The 5,932-nt window shown below is 36.8% G+C and overlaps 1 long non-coding RNA gene across 1 annotated transcript; it reads left to right on the forward strand.

Moving 5' to 3' along the window:
- The first annotated feature begins 1,571 nt into the window (after positions 1-1,571).
- LOC141407389 (uncharacterized) lies at positions 1,572-5,697 on the forward strand. The gene is made up of 4 exons (XR_012416284.1): positions 1,572-1,847; positions 1,955-1,996; positions 4,363-4,462; positions 5,573-5,697. It is a non-coding gene; the product is annotated as an uncharacterized lncRNA (long non-coding RNA).
- The last annotated feature ends 235 nt before the right edge of the window (positions 5,698-5,932 follow it).

The raw sequence follows: 5,932 nt of genomic DNA on the forward strand, positions 1-5,932 counted from the left end.
CCTCTTTAGTGGTGCTTTGTTAAATATCACATACTCTGCCATTCAGCTATGGAACCGTGCTTTTAAAGATTTCACAAAAAAATACTAACAAATAGATTATAAAGTAAAAAATGCATTCAGCTTAGCTTAGAGCCTGTCACAGAGTTAGCATCCAGCAAAGGTGAATTCTTTCTCTTGTGGTACTTGGAGAGATAAGAAGCCCTTTCTTGTATAAAGTAAACAATTTGGGTGATGCTTATACTAAAATACCAGACTTCACCAATACCCACCACTACATCCCATCCACATAACAAAACTGCACTTGTACTTCTTATGTCTACAAAAATAGAAAAAACTTTTTCTATCATTATTATTGTTAAGAACAGCAATAATAATAATACTGCCACAAATTATGACGGTTTTTCATAGGCTAACCTCATTCTTTTTTTTCTTTTTCTCCTAGAGACAGGGTCTTGCTCTGTTGCCCAGGCTAGAATGCAGTGACACAATCATAGCTCACAGCAGATTCAACCTCCTGTGCTCAAACAATCCTCCTGCCTCAGCCTCCAGAGCAGCTGGGACTATAGGCACACACCACTGCACCTAGCTAATTTCCCTTTTCTAATAGTTGTACAGACTGTAAAACCTCTACATATTTTAATACTCATTTTAACACTCATTTATTTAGTCTTAGAGTTAAAAGAGTTAGCGCTCTTTTTTTTCTAAGATGGAGTTTCGCTGTTGTCACCCAGGCTGGAGTGAAATGATACAATCTCAGCTCACTGCAATCTCCACTTCCCAGGTTCAGGTGATTCTCCTGCCTCAGCCTCCCGAGTAGCTGAGATTACAAGTGTGCACCACCATTCCCAGCTAACTTTTGTGTTTTTAGTAGAGAAGGGGTTTCACCATGTTGGCCAGGCTGGTCTCAAACTCCTGATCCACCCACCTTGGCCTCCCAAAGTGCTGGGATTACATAACATTCATTTAGTCTTAGTTCTACAAGCAACCAGGTATTTCATGCCCACCACCAGTTTCTGTGTCAATGTCTCTCTAGTTGTGTTGGGAGCCTTGATCTCTAAGAGACATTTTAATAAAAGTTCCTAAGAACAATAAAAAAGAAGCCCTTCCTGCTCATTATTTCACTTTTATTTCATCCTGACTGCAGTTGGTGAAATATCAATAAGTAGGATAACTATCATTATGCCCATTTAACTGGTAAGAAAGTAAGCTCAGACTGGCTGAATACTTGTCCAGGATTACAGGAGGTTAAAGTGACAGTCAAAATTCTTTGTGTCTAAGTACAGAGTTACGTAGCCACTGAGTTACAAGGCTTGCATAACGTTTTTTGTAAATTAAACTTTCTATTTTAGGATAATTGTGGATTTATTTGCAGTTGTAAGAGATAACGCAGAGTGATCTTTTACCCAGTTCCTTCCAGTGCTAACATCTTGCAAAACTGCAGTGTAACAAACAGGATATTGACATTGCTGCTGTCAAGATAAGAAATATTTCTATCAGCACAGGGATCCTTCATGTTGCCTTTTATGGCCACTCCCGCTTTCCTCTTATCCTTCCCCCTCCTTAACCCCAGTGAATCCCCATTTCTATGATCTTGTCATTCCCATCATGTTATTATATAAACAAAACAATATGTAACATTTTAAAGTTCATTTTTTTTCACTCTCCTTAATTCTTTAGAGATTCATCCAAGTGGTTCCATGTATCAATAGTTTTTTTCTATTAGTATGCATGTATCAGAGTTGGTTTAATCATCTTCCCCTTGAAGGACATCTGGATTGAGTTTTTGTTTTTCTTTTTTGTCTTCAGTTCTCAAAAGTTTGACTATGAGTGTCTTGTTACGAATTTCTGTGAGTTTATCCTGTTTGGGATTCACTCAGCTTCTTAAATCTGTATATTTATGTCTTGTGCTAAATTTGAAAACATTTCAGCCATTATTTCTTACAATGTTTTTCAGGTCTGTCATCTTCCTGTCTTCAAGGACACAGGAAACACAAAGGTTAGTTTTTAGTTTTTTGTTTGATTGTTTGTTCGTTTGTTTTGCTATAATCTCAAAAGTCTTTGAGATTCCTTTCATCTTTTTTTCACTGTATTTTCTCTTGTTGTATAGATGTCCAATTTACATTGTTTCCTCCAGTTCACTGATATTCCTCTATCTCCTCCATTCTGCCCATGCATTGAGATTTTTATATTAGTTATTGTATTCTTCATTTCAAAATTTTCCATTTGACTCTTTTATCTTCTATTTTCAGTCATGACTTCCTATTTCTTTGTTGAAGCTTTTCAAATAAATTTTCATTAGCTACAAGAATGTTTTAATTGTTCATTGGAGCATTTTTATGATGGCTGCTTTACAAGTTTTGCCAGATAATTCTAACATTTGTGTCATCTTGATGTTGGCATATATTTATTATCTTTTCTCACTTAGTTTTAGTTCTTTCTTGTTTTTGTAAGATGAGTAATTTTCCATGGACATTTCAGTATTATGAGACTCTGAATCTTATAGAAAACTTTTGTTTTAGCTAGCTTCATCTCACACCATCCTCACAGATGAAGGTGGGTGTCACTTCATTACTGCCAGGGGGGCAAAAGTCCAGATTTCTTAACTCAGCTTCTGTTGACCTCTGAAAGGGGGCTCCTCATTCCTGCTAAGCAGTAGTGGGAGTTTCAGTTCCCCACTAGGCCTCCAATAAAGCAGTTATCCCTTGGTATACATGGGAATTTGCATCCCACGAATATTGTATTTGGATCTGCCTTTGGTTTTGGACACAGAACTTGTGGAAACAGAGGGCTTGTGGTAAACAGAGATTTAGATTCATATGAAGGAAATTAATTTTCAGCTCAATAAAATAAACTGCACAGGTATGTTCCCCATACTTAGATAACTTTTGGCTTACTCTGCCTAATTAATTATGTAGATTTTAAATAAATCATTCATTTCTGAAGAAAGTGTTTTCTGACTGCCCTTAGGCAGGCAGATGTGTCTGTTCTATATTCTCACATGCTCACATGCCACCTCTTTATGACCCTTAGTATATAGATAAACTTACTTATTTGTGTGAGTCCCTAAACTAATGCCTCTTCCATTGTCTGTACCTTTCAGGACAGCAGGGGCTTTGCCTGTTTTTCTTTACTATTGTATTCCAAGTACCTAGAAGGGTATCTGAACATGCCAGGAAGTTGCTACATTTTTGTTTAACAAAATCTGCATCTAGGTGGACCTGTGAAGTTCAAACCGGTGTTGTTCAAGGGTCCACTATACTTCCCAGCATGTGAAGGATGGAAGTCCCTTGTTGCTGCTCTCAACATGGCTTCCACTGATATCACAGGGTTAGGGGGCAGGGGTAAAAGTCCCTCCTTCCTATTTAGCCTCCTCTGACACCACCTAATTAGTTTTTGTGGAATTTGGCTAGAATAGAGCGATTATTATCTAAATGTTTTTCTGTCTTGCTTGGTTGCCCCTTCCCTTGTCCTTTGGTTAGAGACAGAGTAGGCTTTCGTTGGGGCTTTTCTTGTCTGTGCCCATTGTTGTTTTGGGGTTCTTGGTTCCTTGAGCTCTAGGTCTGAGATGTATCAGGCAAAGCTAAAAGTCAGGCAACTCACCTTGGTGTTTTCCTTGTATCCTGAGATTCCCTAGTCAGGTAGCCTTCTTCTCTCCACATTTCTGCCTTCTAATGTCTGTTTCTATAAATTATAAGTCTTATCTATACATAGAAGGAACAATAGATGAAATTATGTGTACTTCATCCTTAGTATAACACTTTTAAAGAACATTTGGAAAAACAGAGATGTCAATCATAATAATATTTAATAAGAAGATAATCTGAGTATCTTATTGCTACCATTTATCTTAAGGGACAAATTCTTTTTCCATGTTGATATGGAGGCTTAAACTTAATCAATATTTTCATTTGAAAAATTAATATATAGGTTATACCAAATCTAAAAATTCACCTCCAATCCCCAAAGAAGCAATTCCCTGGGCTCTTCTGTGTGTGTACTGAGGTCAATACGGCAGCACGTACTTCATGAGGCTGCTTTGTTGAGGGAATCCAGAGGAAAGACAGATTGGCCAATTTTCACATTTAATTTCCTTCTTCATGCAATTGCACAGAGCACTGAGTTCAAACCTGCTAAGACGAATTTATACCTCACTAGCCCTGTTCCGTTAATTACAGAAATGGCACTTATTTTAAGCACTAAAATAGTACCATCAATGAAAAGATCGACCCAGCATTTAAGAGAGTTTCTGATGATCATTCAGACCATAAAATTGTACTTTTTGTTGTTGCCATTTTTTTATTTTCCCAAAACTTTAATATTTCTTCCCAAATCAGCATAGCCAAATTTTTTTTTTTTTTTTAGATAGGGGCTCACTCTGTCATGATCTTGGCTCACTGCAATCTCTGCCTGCCAGATAAAAGGGATTCTCCCATCTCAGCCTTCTGAGGAGCTGACACTACAGGTGCGTGCCACCATGTCTGGATTCTTGTATTTTTTGATAGAGACAGGATTTCATCATGTTGGCCAGGCTGGTCTCGAACTTCTGATCTCAAGTGATTCACCCGCCTCAGTCTCCCAAAGTGCTGGGATTACAGTCATGAGCCAAAGTGCCGCGCAAGAATAGCAAAACGATCTATCATGGATTTAATATAGAACATTTTTAAGTGTGGCAAAACAAGTAGATGATGGTTAAAAGGTGAGATAACCAATAGGTTGGTATGTCATGATGGCATAAACCAATCATTTTAAATGATTTTCTATACTAAATTTCCCAGATGTTGTGGCCATGAGTCAAGAAAATTTATGTCATTAATCGACTAACTAGATTTTAGTTGAGGAGCTAATTCAGAGAGCTTGGAATAAAAACTTTGAGTTGGGTTTTTGGTAACTCACATGTACTATGTTTAAATGAAATATGCTTGCTGCACCACTGCCCCAAACTAGCAAGGTGCTAAGGTATTTGAGATGATTACTTATTTTACATCATCAGAAACTAAGTCTAAGGAGAAAAGGTGCCATATTTTTGCCTGCTTTTTCTTTCCTAGGGCTATCTATGCCCTTGACAAATTTGATGTTCAGAATTTTTGTCCTTTAGAAGTTTTCAGTAGAGTAACTTGAAAAACAGGTGCTCATTTAAGTGAAAACAAAATTATATATATATATGTGTATATACCTATATATCGCTATGTTTTTCTCTCATAAAATTAAAAATGGACATGTGGATTTTGCTTAAACATGAAAAAAATCTTTTTTTTAATGATCAAGAATTACCAAAACGATTGATATTTGTGTTTTTATTGTTTCTAAATATAATAGTGCTGCTTAAAATGGTCATGATATGTATTTACTTTAGATGACATTTTAGGTGACTTATAAAATGCACAGCTCAGACTGCATACGCATTCTGAGTTTGCATTAACATAAAAAATGTGCCTTCTAATCCCACTTAGATAACAGATATAAAGTCTACACATCAGGAGAAAACAACTAAAATGGAGATAGGAGCTTGTTTTTTGGACACCTTTTGGCAGCCACCATGACAGATTTTACAGTCTCAATTTCTCCTGCACAGATCCCACTGACAAAGGGTATTACATCTTGCTGACATCAGTGACCTGGCATCTCTGAATTATTCCCTGCTTCGGTTTACAGAGGAATAAACCGGTAATTAATTATATATCAGAACATGAGAATCGACCTGGCAATAATGTACAGGCTAAGAACGCTCTATTTACATATGTACGTTATTTAAAATATGTCTTGTTAAATAAATATTTAAAACACTTCCTTATTTAGCTTATACACTGTTTGGACTGAAGCTGCAATCCTCATTGCAAAAATGTTTGAAAGAGTGAGAGAGTTGTCATAGATTTTCATCTCTGCCTGACCTGCAAAATCTCCTCTTCGTGCACGGCAGGGCATACAAAAAACC

The sequence above is a fragment of the Macaca fascicularis genome, chromosome 7, assembly GCF_037993035.2.
Source record: "Macaca fascicularis isolate 582-1 chromosome 7, T2T-MFA8v1.1".
Classification (NCBI taxonomy): Eukaryota; Metazoa; Chordata; class Mammalia; order Primates; family Cercopithecidae; genus Macaca; species Macaca fascicularis.